Source organism: Zingiber officinale, chromosome 2A, assembly GCF_018446385.1.
Source record: "Zingiber officinale cultivar Zhangliang chromosome 2A, Zo_v1.1, whole genome shotgun sequence".
Taxonomy (NCBI): domain Eukaryota; kingdom Viridiplantae; phylum Streptophyta; class Magnoliopsida; order Zingiberales; family Zingiberaceae; genus Zingiber; species Zingiber officinale.
The window spans coordinates 81,477,899-81,493,620 of NC_055988.1; positions in this window are offsets into that span (position 1 = coordinate 81,477,899).

Here is a 15,722-nt window from a genome sequence, read left to right on the forward strand (position 1 = left end):
CTTATCTGGTATCTGGTCCTATTAATTCGAACATAGGAGCCCCCACTTTCTTTGTTCTAGGCAATATTGTACCCACATGGCTTAATGTTAAACCTTCTGACAATCCGAGCTCTGATACCACTTGTAGGATCGTAATGAATTTAGATATCTCCACATTTGCATGATATTGTTCACTTTGGGTCTAAGTTCTCATGATTTTGCTCTTGGGCTCTCCCCAAAGGGTCTCATGTCAATGGAGATATCTTTTCTCTTTATAAACCCATGATTTTTCCCATGTGTTTTACAATATGGGATTATATTTGCAACCTTACAAACCCAACAAATACATATTTTTGTTTGATAATCTAGAAATTCAGTTCTTGGAACCAACAAATTACGAAGTTGATCGATTCAATTCTATGAAAATTTTCTACCGATCTCCAATATATATCAGAAAATAGAGACCCATCCAAGTGGCCAGCGTTTTAGGATTGTTGTCCCGATGGAAAATTCCTATAATGTGCCACAGCTTGTATTCAACACTTGGATGTCTTGTTAACCACTTGAAAACCCAAACTGCTGCACCATTACTCCAGGGTTGAAGTTGATTAATCAAAAGCAGATATTGCATTCGATCTGACTCATTCCAACAACCAAGTACCAGATATCCAACTCTGATTCATCATTCTAGAAGATAATTAGTGAAGAAAACTTGGAAGCATCTGACTAGAATGGCTGGCAAGGCTAATAGTATAGATAAAAAAACTCACATTATTAAGCCATTAAAACAGAATAGCATTCAAAGTCATCTAAAGTTAGATGGTGATACAGTGATGACTTTAGTGCAAGGGGAAATGGAGAATGAACAAGCTAAAAGTTGTTATAATCATGTTGACACTGCCCGAAGAGGTTGCATATATCTAATTTCAGGTGATAAAGGCTCTACGCAGACACACGCCAGCAATATTCCACAATTTCCACTGGAATCTAAAAGGAGGAGAACCATGCTAATGCACAATGTGGAATTTGGTCAAATGACACGAGTCTCCAAATCATGTAGCTTTATAGATGAACAAAATCTGGTACCATCGGGTGATTTACAAACCTCAGATTTCATGTTGACATTTGGTCCCATCAAATGGGTGACAAAGAAGAGATCAAAGGTGCCTATTTGAGCCCTTAAGCCAGTTCTCACTGAGATAGTTGCAGGCTATAAAGATCTTTTGCAAAACCTTGAAAGCATGCATCGAAGTCTTGTTCACAGATACTCGTGTGAGAATGAAAACAGGAAAACGAACAATAGGAAGCATGTTCATCTCCATTCAACATCCGTTAAGTGTAAAAGAGATAAAAGAGAATTACCAGAATTGACCGGCTCAAATCATCAAATCAAATCAAATTAGTTTTAGGATTATTCTAATAATTCTGTTATAATTATTAGAATAATTCTCAGAATAATTTTTAGAATTATTCTATTATTTATTAATTGGTTAATTGACCGAGTACTTGTTTAAACCCTATATATTGTATTGTCTTGAGGGCAAGTATCAACAAAACAATAAGATTAATTATTACTCTCCTATTTTATCTTCTTTCTATTCTTCTTTTAACATGGTATCAGAGCCATGATCCTTCGTTCCTTCTCTTTCACTTAATTCTCCCTCACAAATCCTCTTCCCTTCCTTTTTCTGTCGCCGCCCAAGACAAAAGAGGAGTTTCTTTTTTTTGAAACCGCAAAACAAGACGACAAAAAGGGCTTCTCCTTTTGTGCTACCGCCGCTGTCCACTGAACGCCGACCAAACCTCGACGTCGACAACAAGTGGTTGCTCCAGCGAAGGCTTCTATTTCCTCCAAGGGGAGTTTCTCCAGGCGAAAGACCCCCTTTCCGGCGATCCAATCTCTCTACAAGATAAGTTATTTTACTTTAGATGTCAAATACTCAACACTATCAAGGAGGCCAAAAACAAAATCCAGTCCGATGTCAAATTTGTCGCATCATTGGTCATATTGGAAATCTATGCCCTAAAAGATTTGATTACTCTCGGGTAAAATGTCAAATTTGTCACATCATTGGTTATCCTGGAAATCTATGCCCTCAAAGATTTGCCTCAAATTTCATTGGTGGTTCTACAGTCTCAAGACAACCGTCTATTTCACAAGCATATCCTAAAGCTCTCTCATCTGTGCCTACTTGCGGTAAAACCTCAGAGTTTTCATCTACTGATTGGTATATTGACACTGGAGCAACTCATCATGTCACATTGGATTATAATATCCTTATAGACGTAATGTCATATTATGGCTCAGATACGGTTCAAGTAGGCGATGGCTCAGGTTTGCAAATTGCTAATCTTGGAAACACATATATTCATTTATCTAATCGAACTTTTCACATGCGCAATATCTTTCATGTTCCATCTATCACTAAAATTTACTTTCTACCCGTCAGTTTTGTCTTGATAACAATGTCATTTTTGAGTTTCATCATAATCATTATCTTATAAAAGATAAAGGAACAAATGCTATTGTGTTTCATGGGAGAATAAAAAATGGCCTCTATTATCTTCAAAGTTCTTCAATCAATGCTTTTGTTGGTGAACGCACAAATAAACTAGCTTGGCATGCTCGACTTGGTCATCCTTCTCTTCATATTGTCCAGTCAATCATCAATAGGTATGGTTTACCTACTTCCATTACCTCCTCTCCATCTCATTCATGTAGGGCCTGCATGGAATCTAAAAGTCATAAGCTATCTTTCTATTCATCCGATTATGTTTCTAATTTCCCACTTGAATTAATTCATTCTGATGTTTGGGGCCCTGCACTTGTTTTATCTAACCAAGGTTTCCAATATTATGTTACCTTTATTGATCATTTTAGTAAATATACTTGGCTCTATCCTATGAAAAGAAAATCTGATTTATTGGATATATTCTGTAAATTTCAAAATCAAGTTGAACGATATTTTAATCATAAAATACTTTCTTTTCATTCTGATTGGGGAGGTGAATATCAAGATCTCCATCGTCATCTTGTCTCTTGTGGAATTGTTCATCGAGTCTCTTGTCCTCACACTCTAGAACAAAATGGCTCTGCTGAGAGAAAACATAGACACATAGTCGAAACTGCCTTAGCTCTTCTTCATCATGCATCAGTTCCACGTAAATTTTGGGATGAAGCTGTTACCACTGCTGTATATCTCATAAATCGACTCCCTACTCCATTGCTCAATCATAAATGTCCTTTTGAAACACTTTATAATCAAACTCCTAATTACACTATCCTTCGAATTTTTGATTGCGCATGTTATCCATGGTTACGCCCCTACTCTAAACACAAACTTGACTCTCGTTCACTACAATGTGTTTTCCTTGGTTATAGTAATTTGCACCATGGTTATCGTTGCTTACATATACCAACAGGTCGAATTTATATTTCACGACATGTTACTTTTGATGAGACTCTATTCCCTTTTTCAGTATCTTCTTCGATCTCTCCTCCAGATACAGGTGGCACCTTCTTAATACCACCTAATATTGTCAGAAATGATGGCATCCTAGGTCCTGCTCCGCTCTCTAATAACTCCCCTATACCATTAGAATCACCTCAGGATGCTGCTCCAATCTTGGAAGCCTCGCCAGTCGAAGATAATATGCTCTCTAGTTCTGAATCCTCGGATAATGCAAGTCCGTCATCTACATCACCATGTCAGCCTACTTCCTCATCACCATCAACAAGTGATTCAGATGATAATGCTCCTCGTCGCATGCTTCCCATTAGTGTACATTTATGAACGTTGCCCACCAAATGCGACTCGATATCCTCTTCCACGGGCTCTAGTGGTTTCTTCAAAATCTATTGAACCAATTTTTTTTACGCAAGCAAATAAGGATCCAAATTGGCGTAGTGCAATGGCTATGGAATTTGATGCACTTCTTCGTAATGGAACATGGAGTCTAGTTCCACGCACTTCCTCAATGAATGTTGTGGGCTCTAAATGGGTATTCCGTCTTAAGTATCGAGCTGATGGATCTCTTGAATGATACAAAGCTCGACTTGTAGCCAAAGGTTTTAGTCCAGTCATCAAGATTACATCTGTCAGACTATTATTATCGATAGCTGTTAGTTCCAGTTGGTCTGTACGTCAATTGGACATCTCAAATGCGTTTCTCCATGGTCATCTTGAGGAAACTGTATTTATGGAGCAACCACCTGGGTTCATTCATCCACAATTTTCATCTCATGTTTGTCAAGTTAAGAAATCCTTATATGGTCTTCGACAAGCTCTCGTGCATGGTTTCATCGACTATCCAATTGGTTACAATCTCAAGAATTTTCTGGATCAAAGACTGACTCGTCTCTATTTCACAAATATAATGATGGGTCTATGATATTTTTTCTTATTTATGTGGATGACATCCTGATAACCGGTAATGATCACAAGGGCATCATAACTTTATTAAGTCTTCTCAATCAAGAATTTCCTACCTGAGATTTGGGCATTGCTCGTTTTTTTTTTCTTGGTATTGAGCTTATTCCACATGAGGATGGCTATCTTCTCTCTCAGAGCAAATACATTACTGGACTTCTTCAAAGAGCCAAAATGGATGGAGCACGTCCGGTCTCTACACCAATTGCTATAAACAACTCTTCATCTTCATCCTCTCCTGCTCTTTCCGATCCACAGATTTATCGAAACATTGTTGGAGCCTTACAATATGTCACTATCACACGCCCTGATATTACTTTTGTAGTAAATCGTGCTTGTCAATTCATGCATGCTCCAACTGAACAAAATTGGGATAATGTAAAAAGAATACTTCGCTATCTCAAAGGTACTATTCTACATGGTCTTCTTTTATATCGTCAATCGTCTCGAGATTTACATGTCTATAGTGATGTGGATTGGGCAAGTTCTCCTGAAGATAGACGCTCTACTAGTGGATATGCAATATGTAGGACCGTTAGAGTCAATAGAGGGGGGGGGGGGTGAATATCGATTCGAAAAAGACGAGTATAAACGCAGCGGAAAAATAAAATAGACACAGATGTTTTTACTTCGTTCGGAGCCTGTGACGACTCCTACTCGAAGGCCCGTGGTCCTTGACCACTTTCGTTGGGCAATCACTAACAAGTCGAAATATGATTACAGAATGAGTACAGGAAATGCAAGTGAAAATAAAGCAATACCGACAAGGAAATTAAATAAAAACCGAAGTAGCACTTTGTCGGAACTTTGTTGGCGTCGCACTGAACGTCGAGCAGCAAGACCAGCAGTAGAAGAGTTCTCAGCTTAAATTCAATTCTTCTGAAGCTCCTGTCTGGGGCTTCTTTTATATGCTGTTCCAGGCGCCTGGATCCCTTCCGGGCGCCTGGAATGTGACGTAGCTGCACAAACCATGATGCTCCACGTGGCGACGACTCGGCTGGATAGAATTCGCCCTCCGGGCGCCCGGATCCCTTCTGGGCGCCCGGACCTTTGGGCGCCCGGATCCCCTCCGGGCGCCCGGACCACCTTGTTTCAGAAAACTTCCTTTTCCTGCAAAACAAAGTTAGTCCGAGGCAAATATGTATCCTGTAAAATAGATTGTTAGCACAGTTAAAGTTCAACAGATGGATAAAAAGGAGTATGACTTAGATTCCGTCTTTCCGAGACCGGAATCTAGTCACGATCTCGACTTAGACATCCGAAATGGATCTAAGCCGGATCGACGCCTAATGTCCCCTTTCCGGGAACGCGTCCTCACAGTCACTCCCCTCCAGTGACTTACGTTCGGTCAGCCCGTCGACCCGTCTGGACTTCTCGCCAAGCGTCCGGTCAGCCCGTCGACCCGCTTGGACTTCTCGCCAACTATCCGGTCAGCCCGTCGACCTAGCTGGACTTCTCGCCAAGCGTCCGGTCAGCCCGTCGACCCACTTGGACTTCGTGCCAGACATCCGGTCAGCCCGTCGACCTGTCTGGACTTCTCCTGCACACTCGATCAAAGTGTCAGACAACAACAAAACTAACTTAACCTATTTGTCATTCATCAAAACCTGGGTTAAATCGTTAGTGCTAACTGCACCAACAATCTCCCCCTTTTTGATGGAATGACAACCTGGTTAAGTTAGTGTTAACATATGCAAGAAACAACATGCATTTTATGTGGTTTTAAAAGTTAGTTTGTATTTTCAAATTGGTTTAGCTAACTTAACCACCTAACCCTCCCCCTTTGGCATTCATTAAAAAAAATAAGCAAGGGTAAATAATCAAAGTGTTGAGTTTCTGCAAAAAGTAACTAGATTTTGCAATATATTTAAGTTTGGTTTAATTTTTTTAACACCAAAAAAATAGTCAAAATGACTTGTGGGAGACAAGTTGAATTTTTGAAAAATATAAAGTTAATCAAGTTTCACTTTTCAAGTGTGTAAAGATTTCCAAGCATATTTTACAAGAACTGAATAAGTTTAAATATGCTATATTCAACTTTTAAACACAAGTTTAAAAAAATTAGATGGGATTTAAACTTTCAAGTTTTGCTATTAATTTCTCCCCCTGAACTTGATATCTTAAAATTAAACAGCTGTCTAACCAATTAGGTACTAACTAACTATCAGAAGATAGTAGCTTTCACTTGGTTAGTCAGATTAAGGTCAGTGTATGACTTGACTGATTATCTTTAATCTGATTACTGTCTGATTTGTATTTAACGTCCAGACTTATGCTGATGCACTGAAATAAGCATCTTAAGTCCAGACAGTTGGCCTATGCATCTCACCCCTTTCTATGTTTGTCAAACACAAGCAAGGTAAGCCTAAGGTGTTGGTGAGATGCTCAAAAACTAGTCCTATGGGTACATGCTTTCTAAGGATTCAAAACTAGTCTAAGGCCAAAACTGTTTTTGAAAATCTAAAAATGGCAAGTTTTGAAAACAAATAAATTTGACTTATACTTTGATAAAACCATTTTTGAAAGTTTTTTTTTTTTTTGAAAAATCCTAGTCTATCAAGTTGGAACATAACCAATGTGAGTCTGAACTATCACTAGATACATCCAAAGTATTTTACAAGTAGTGTAGATACAGAAGTGAGTCATAACTAGATCTACTGAGATGATGAAGGGGGTGGTCCTGATCCCAAGGATCGGAGAAGCGTCATCAGCTCAGTGTGTTGGGTATCCCCGGCAGCTCGTAACTCGGCTACCTCTCGTCGAATGTCTCGATGAAAATCAGAGTTCTCCTACTGGAGACTCGCCATAGCTCTCTCTAGTCCGGTCATACGGTCGGATAGAGAGGGGGGAGCGTGACGTGGTGCTCGAGCTAGGGGAGGTGGTGGAGCCGGTGCGGCTTCCTCCGGAAATAGTGCGAGCATGAACTCATCCACCTGTGCATCTGGATCGGGCTGGTGTTGTGCCCCCCTCCGCCAAGACATAGTCCCGTCATCTCTATCTATCTGGATACCGGCTAGGGAGAAGTTCCGTGCTGCTATAACATCGAACTTGGTCATATGGGCAATGTCTCCTCTAGTGACATCAATACGCAACGAGGACATATAGGATGTCAGAATGTGACCGAATGGTATGTGGACTCGTCTATCAGTCACGAATCCAGCCGAGTAGATAATGGTGGAGAAAATGTGTAGGCTGATGTCAATATCTAACCTATGAATCAGGGCATAAAGTAAGAATGAATGGAATGGGCGCATCACAGCGATGTCCCGAGTAGTCAGTGGTAAAATGCAAAGGACTACAACCCTATAAAGAGCGTAGTCCTGGACCCGAAGTTCTACTGACCTAAATTGTGTCACAGTGGGATCTCTCTCTCCCCCAAAAAAATACGAGTAAATTGTATCGAGAGTAATATGTGAGTAGGGATCTCCGAATGGTAGATCCCTCGGAGGATAGCACAAAAAGGAACAGGTAGATGGACGCAACTCTAAGAACTCTCGGATGGTCGTAGGGGAAAATGTGATATCAATGCCTGCTGCCCTAGTGGTATATGTGAGATCGTCCACTCTCACTAGGTTATTGCAAAATTCGGCACACAGACTTATGTTTATTGGACTAGTACATTCGACAAGGTTCCTTAAGTTATAGTGGCCTATAACCTCTAAAGAGGAGGGACATGACCTTAGAAAGAACGATCTATCTATGCAGGTAGTCCTAATGGCCTTATAAATAGTAGACTCAAACTTAATCCTAAGTTCGTCTGTGGGAAACCTAGGGTCTGTACTAGCATTGGAGGGTCCAGCACCAGTATTTGTTCATTTCTTACTGTTAAAAAAAATATTCTAAGAAAGTTTGCAAAGATAATTTCAAATAAAATTTCAGATAGGGGAAGAAGTTTTACCGAGGAGCCATCGATAAATATAGATCTGACGACCTCGGTTGAATCGTGACAGCGTCTTCACCGTAAGAAAATTTTAGTTAAAAGTACTTTCGCGCTGAGGTTCGAAGTGAACCTTGGCAAAAGTGAGAGTGAGTGTTGCAAAGATTGGGGGCGCCTGCTGCCCCTTATTTATAGGGGACTCCGGGCGCCCGGATCCCTTCCGGGCGCCCGGGGTTGATTTAGGGCGGGGCGCCCGGATCCCCATCCGGGCGCCCCGGAGGGGAATACCAGGGGCGCCCGCCCCTGGTTTTTTACTGCATTTTTTTTTTTGTGTGTTAGAGTTTTAGGTTTTGGAGTTAAGTTTTAAAATTTTAAAATTAATTTTTAAGTTAAAATTAAAATTTTGAAATTAATTTTTTTAAGTTTAAAACTAAAATTTTGAAATTAATTTTTTAAGTTTAAAATTAAAATTTTGAAATTAATTTTTAAGTTTAAAATTAAAATTTTGAAATTAATTTTTAAGTTAAAATTAAAATTTTGAAATTAATTTTTAAGTTTAAAATTAAAATTTTGAAATTAATTTTGAAAGTTTAAAATTAAAATTTTGAAATTAATTTTTAAGTTTAAAATTAAAATTTTGAAATTAATTTTTAAGTTTAAAATTAAAATTTTGAAATTAATTTTTAAGTTAAAATTAAAATTTTGAAATTAATTTTTTTAAGTTTAAAACTATAATTTTGAAATTAATTTTTTAAGTTTAAAATTAAAATTTTGAAATTAATTTTTAAGTTTAAAATTAAAATTTTGAAATTAATTTTTAAGTTAAAATTAAAATTTTGAAATTAATTTTTAAGTTAAAATTATAAATTTTAACTTTAAAATTTATGCCTTATTCATCTCACCCGATCTATATTATCAATCAGGGAATCCTATGATTTTCTGAGATGAAATTGGTTTGATTACCGAGTTTTGGTTTAACTTGTGTTAGATTCAGACTTAGCTTTGGTTTCCACAAATAGGCATTCTTCGGATAAACTTCTAAGTTTGGTGAGTCACATGGACATCATTAGAAGTAACCAACCTTTCGAGGTTTTCCGAATAGTCCTATCCACGGAACTTAGTACTAAATCTTGGTCTAACTGGTTAGGATTCGTTTAAGGGTAGCTTCGGTCAGTTCCACTTGGCCAAATGCACCAGATCGAAGCCATATCTTTCTAGACATGCGATGCCCAAGCTTCCCTAACGTACTATCATCCAAAAACTTCACCAGTACCATGAGTCAAGTTAAACTTGGTCTCTTTTTAACTAATCCTAATTACCCTGCCGGGTTAGTTTGTTTTGGGTTACTCTGTCGGGTAGGTTAGTTTTGGAGGTGCCAGCTATTCTGGAGCCTCCCCCTGAATTATTGGCCATTAATTTAGATTTTGGTTTTAGGTTTGTGTCGATTCTTTTTATAGTTATGGTTAACTTGGTAATAATTTTGTTGATTTTTAAAATGTTTAGATTTTGAATTTGATTTAGGTTTGTATTTTAGATTTTGGTTTGGTTTATTCGATTTTATATAATGTATTTTTTCTTTAGGTATATAATATTGATTAAGTCCTACTTGCGTGGTCAGACACGCTTTCGGAACCCAAGCTAGATTGGTTGATTTATATTGGGTTATTAATGATTTGAAGGTTTTATTTGAATTCGACTTATATCCTAGTTCGGTTTTATTATAACATGCTTTTTGATTATTTAGGATTAAGTCTAGATTTTTTGATCTTGTTGTGAATTTTTCTAACATTTCTTTTAAATTGTTAATCTCATTTTTTAGTAATAAATTTTCTTCCTCAAGTGTTAGATCTTGAGTTGGATTTGAATTTATGATTTGTTCCTTGAGGTTTTGATTTTCCTCAAGAAGTGATTTGTTTTCATTTTCTAATTTAGTTAATTTACTATTTAAGCAGGAAATGATTCTAAAAAATTTTTTGTTTAAATTAAAGTATACCTCATTCGGGCCTTCGGAAACGAGTACGGACTCGTGTCTTGTTTCGGGTTCAGACCCGTCTTCCGATTCGTCTTCGCGGGCCATCAGTGCGAGGTGGCTCTGATGTTTCTGCTCTTCTTCCTCCGATTCGTCGGAGGAGTCGTCCCACGTTGCTTTGAGTGCCTTCTTTTTGGTTGGCTTTGATTTGTCAAACTTCAGTTTTGGGCATTCGTTCTTGTAGTGACCCTTTTTATTGCAGCCGTAGCAAGTGACGTTCTTTTGTTATGAGGGAGAGTTGATCTTTTGAAGGTCCTTTTTGCTGAAGCTCCTCTTTCTCCTGGTGAACATTTTTCTTACCAAGTTCACCAGGTGTTCTTCATCTTCGGAGTCTTGGTCGGCGTCTTCTTCAAATTCAGGCTTGCTTTTCTTGGAGGAACCTGCAAATAAAGCTACACCTTTCTCGGCTCCAGCATTAGTTTGTTCGTGTAATTCTAATTCACAGAAAAGCTCATCCAATTTTAATTTAGAAAGATTCTTAGAAATTTTGTAGGCATCCACTATTGATGCTCACAAACTATTACGTGGAAAGGCGTTTAATGCGTACCTTATCAAGTCTCTGTTCTCCATCTGGTGGCCTATCGCATGGAGCCCGTTGAGGATGTCCTTGATCCTCGCGTGGAGTTGATTCGCTGTTTCTCCTTCCTGTATTTTTATATTAAAAATTTTATTTAAAAGCAGGTCTCGTTTTGTTACCTTAGCGTCGCTTGTTCCTTCGTGCAGCTCGATCAGTTTGTCCCACAATTCTTTAGCGTTTTTGTGTGGACCGACTCTGTTTAGCTCTTCTCTTGTTAGTCCGCACTGTAGAGTGTTGATCGCTTTGTTTTCTGTTGACGCTTTCTTCTTCAAGTCAACTGTCCATTCTTCAGGATCCAGTATATTCCCGGAGGTGTCTGCCGGAATTTTGTAAGGTCTCGTAATGCTCATCCACTGGTCAAAGTCAGTTTTGAGGTAGACCTCCATGCGCTTCTTCCAGTAAGGGAAGTCGTCCCCGTTGAAGAGTGGAGGTCGCACTGTGCTGAATCCTTCTTGTTGGGACATTCTGTGCACAGGTAAATAACCAAAAAATATCCCAAGACTTGGTCTTGGATTAGTAGTGCGGGAAGAGAGAGAAAAAAAACTAGATTCGTGTTGCACTAATTTAAATTGATTAGAGAAATATTAAGTTAACGAAACACCAGTTTTAAAATTAATTAAAAAAATAAAAGAAAATTCACCCCCTGTCTGATTGGTGGTTGCACCAAATCAGAGCGGTACCCGCTCTGATACCACTTGTAGGACCGTTAGAGTCGATAGAGGGGGGGTGAATATCGATTCGAAAAAGACGAGTATAAACGCAGCGGAAAAATAAAATAGACACAGATGTTTTTACTTCGTTCGGAGCCTGTGACGACTCCTACTCGAAGGCCCGTGGTCCTTGACCACTTTCGTTGGGCAATCACTAACAAGTCGAAATATGATTACAGAATGAGTACAGGAAATGCAATTGAAAATAAAGCAATACCGACAAGGAAATTAAATAAAAATCAAAGTAGCACTTTGTTGGAACTTTGTTGGCGTCGCACTGAACGTCGAGCAGCAAGACCAGCAGTAGAAGAGTTCTCAGCTTAAATTCAATTCTTCTGAAGCTCCTGTCTGGGGCTTCTTTTATATGCTGTTCCAGGCGCCTGGATCCCTTCCGGGCGCCTGGAATGTGACGTAGCTGCACAAACCATGATGCTCCACGTGGCGACGACTCGGCTGGATAGAATTCGCCTTCCGGGCGCCCGGATCCCCTCCGGGCGCCCGGACCACCTTGTTTCAGAAAACTCCCTTTTCCTGCAAAACAAAGTTAGTCCGAGGCAAATATGTATCCTGTAAAACAGATTGTTAGCACAGTTAAAGTTCAACAGATGGATAAAAAGAGTATGACTTAGATTCCGTCTTTCCGAGACCGGAATCTAGTCACGATCTCGACTTAGACATCCGAAATGGATCTAAGCCGGATCGACGCCTAATGTCCCCTTTCCGGGAACGCGTCCTCACAGTCACTCCCCTCCAGTGACTTACCTCACTTACCTGCCAGACGTCCGGTCAGCCCGTCGACCCGTCTGGACTTCTCGCCAAGTGTCCGGTCAGCCCGTCGACCCGCTTGGACTTCTCGCCAACTATCCGGTCAGCCCGTCGACCTAGCTGGACTTCTCGCCAAGCGTCCGGTCAGCCCGTCGACCCACTTGGACTTCGTGCCAGACATCCGGTCAGCCCGTCGACATGTCTGGACTTCTCCTGCACACTCGATCAAAGTGTCAGACAACAACAAAACTAACTTAACCTATTTGTCATTCATCAAAACCTGGGTTAAATCGTTAGTGCTAACTGCACCAACACAATATTTCTTGGACGAAATCTTATCTCATGGAATTCGAAGACGCAACTTACGGTATCTCGTTCAAGTACTGAGGCAGAATATAAAGCTATAGCAAATACAACGTCAGAAATTATTTGGCTTCAATCACTTCTCTCTGAACTTCATCTTGCATCAAATATTGCACCAAAAATTTGGTGCGACAATATTGGAGCAACATATCTCACAGCAAATCCAATCTTTCATGCTCGTACAAAACATGTGGAGATTGATTTTCATTTTGTTCGTGAACGTGTGGCAACTCAACAATTATCCCTCTCTTATATATCCGCTGAGGATCAAATTGCTGATATCTTTACTAAGTCATTATCCAGACAACGTTTCAACAAGTTAGCAAGCAAACTCAACGTCAAAGATCTCCTGTTAAGTTTGTCGGGGGGTAAAAGAGATAAAAGAGAATTACCAGAATTGACCGGATCAAATCATCAAATCAAATCAAATTAGTTTTAGGATTATTCTAATAATTCTGTTATAATTATTAGAATAATTCTCAGAATAATTTTTAGAATTATTCTGTTATTTATTAATTGGTTAATTGACCGAGTACTTGTTTAAACCCTATATATTGTATTGTCTTGAGGGCAAGTATCAACAAAACAATAAGATTAATTATTACTCTCCTATTTTATCTTCTTTCTATTCTTCTTTTAACAAAGTGTAGTGAGCATTAAGCAAAACACTTTGAATTGAGTTCAAAATCAGATGTTTAACAAGAAATTGACATTAATGGTCTCCAGAATGATCTAAAGACCATTACTGTCAATTTCTTGTAAAGCATTTGATTTTGAACTCAATTCAATGTGTTTTTCTTCATGCTCTCTATACTTATCTGAAGTTGAATGGAGATGAATATGTTTCGTTATTGTTCACTTTCTTGTTTTCATTCTCATATGAATATCTAGGAACAAGGCTTTAATGCGTACCTGATCTAAAATTTTGGGGCAAAACTTCTCGTCTAATTAAGTGTTGTGTGGCTTTATATCAAAATGTACAATTCGTTGCATTCATGATGAAGAAACTCTTAATCCTTGGGCAATTCTAGGGCTGTAAATGAGCCGAGTCGAGCTGAGCTGAACTTTGGGATGTGCAAATTTGTTTGATAAGGTAACCAAGCCAAGCCAAGCCAAGCTTAAAAATGAATCAAGCCATTGTTCAAGCTTGACTTGATTTATTTTTTATTAGTTTGAGATTGTTTGAAAGTTGATTTGAATTTGGTTCGTTTAGATATTATCGAGCTCTCAATTCAAGCTTGGTTCAAACTTAGTTCGTTTAGATGTTATCGAACTCTCAATTCAAGCTTGTTCAATTGTTTGGAACTTTTAGGAGGTGTTTGATTCTCTCCTAAAAATCGGAATGTGAATGAATATCATAGTATTATGGAATGAGAATGGGTATGATCTTGAGTATCATTCTTAAAAATAATGTTTGTTTAGTTGAATATTTTCAATCGGAGTAAACCTAAATTTCCGTTTTTACCCTTAGAGAAAAAATTAGATGGAAGATAAAGTTGAATGTGAGAGAAACATATGATAAGAGAAAAAGTGTGAAGAGAGAGAAGGTGTGATGGAAAAAAATAAGAGAGGGAAAGTGTGATGAGAGAAAATGAGGAGAGAGAGCGTGATAGGAAATTGAGAAGAGAAAAAGTATGATGAGAGAGAAAGTGTGTTGAGAGAGAAAGAGTGATGGGAAAAAAAGAAGAGAAAGAAAATATGATGAGAGAAATGAGAGATTGAGGAGAGAAAGTATGATGAGAAAATGTGATGGGAAAAAATGAAGAGAGGGAAACTGTGATAAGAGAAAATGAGGAGAGAGTGTGTGATGAAAAAGAATGAAGAGAGAGAAAGTATGATGAGAGAAAATATGGAGAGAGAGTATGGTAAGAGAGATTAAGGAGAGAGAAAGTATGATGAAAAAATGAGGAGAGAATGAAGAGAGAAAATAATGAGAGAGAGTGCGTGATGAGAGAGAATATATAGAGAAAATTGTAGAGAATGTGTGTTGAGAGAGAATGAGGATAGAGAGTGTGATGGAAGAGAATGAAGAGAGAGAAAGTGTGATGAGATAAAATATGGAGAGAGAGAGTATGATAAGAGAGATTGAGGAGAGAGAAAGTATGATGAAAAAATGAGGAGAGAATGGAGAGAGAGAAAAAATGAAAGAGTATGTGTGATGAGAGAGAATACAAAGAGAAAATAGTAAAGAATGTGTGGTGAGAGAGAAAGTATGTTGAAAGAGAAAATGTGATGATAGAATGAGGAAAGAGAAAGTATGATGAGAGAGAGCAAGGAGAGAGAGTGAAATGAAAGAAAAATTGAACAAATATACTATGAGTATTTTCGTTCAAAACTTAATTCTTATTCTCATTCCATCAAAACCCAAGGGAGGAGGTGAGTTTTATCCATACCCAAATTTTTAGGTTTCATTCCAAAATCTTGATTCCATTCTCATCAACCAAACACAAGATTTGGGAATGAAACTATTCCCTCATTCCCAAATCTCTAAATCAAACGTCACCTTAGTTGTTTAATTAGTTATTAAATTTGATAATTTAAACTTATTTATTTATTTTATTTTATTATTTATTTAACATAATAATAAGAGTTTTATTAATAGATATGGTTCGTAAATATTGTTCACGAACATTGTTCACGAATATTAAGGAACTAAATATATATGTGTTCAAACTTATTTATTTAGTTTAATGAGCTATTCAAGCTTGTTTATTTAATTGATCTTGTGTATATTAAACAAATATAAATAAACTCTTGTAAGTCGAACACCAAATTTGTTCATAAACATTTGTTTCATTTACCGCCCTAACATTATCAATTGTTATATGGTATAGTTTGTCCCATCCCAGTTTTAGTTTTGGCTTCACAAAAGTATGGATTATTTTATTAAAAATAAGTTCTGACAAAAATAGATGTAATATTATGAATATCACAAATACAACAGGATTTGATATTTTTTTTTTCTTCAATTTTTGTCAAATTACGAATGGAT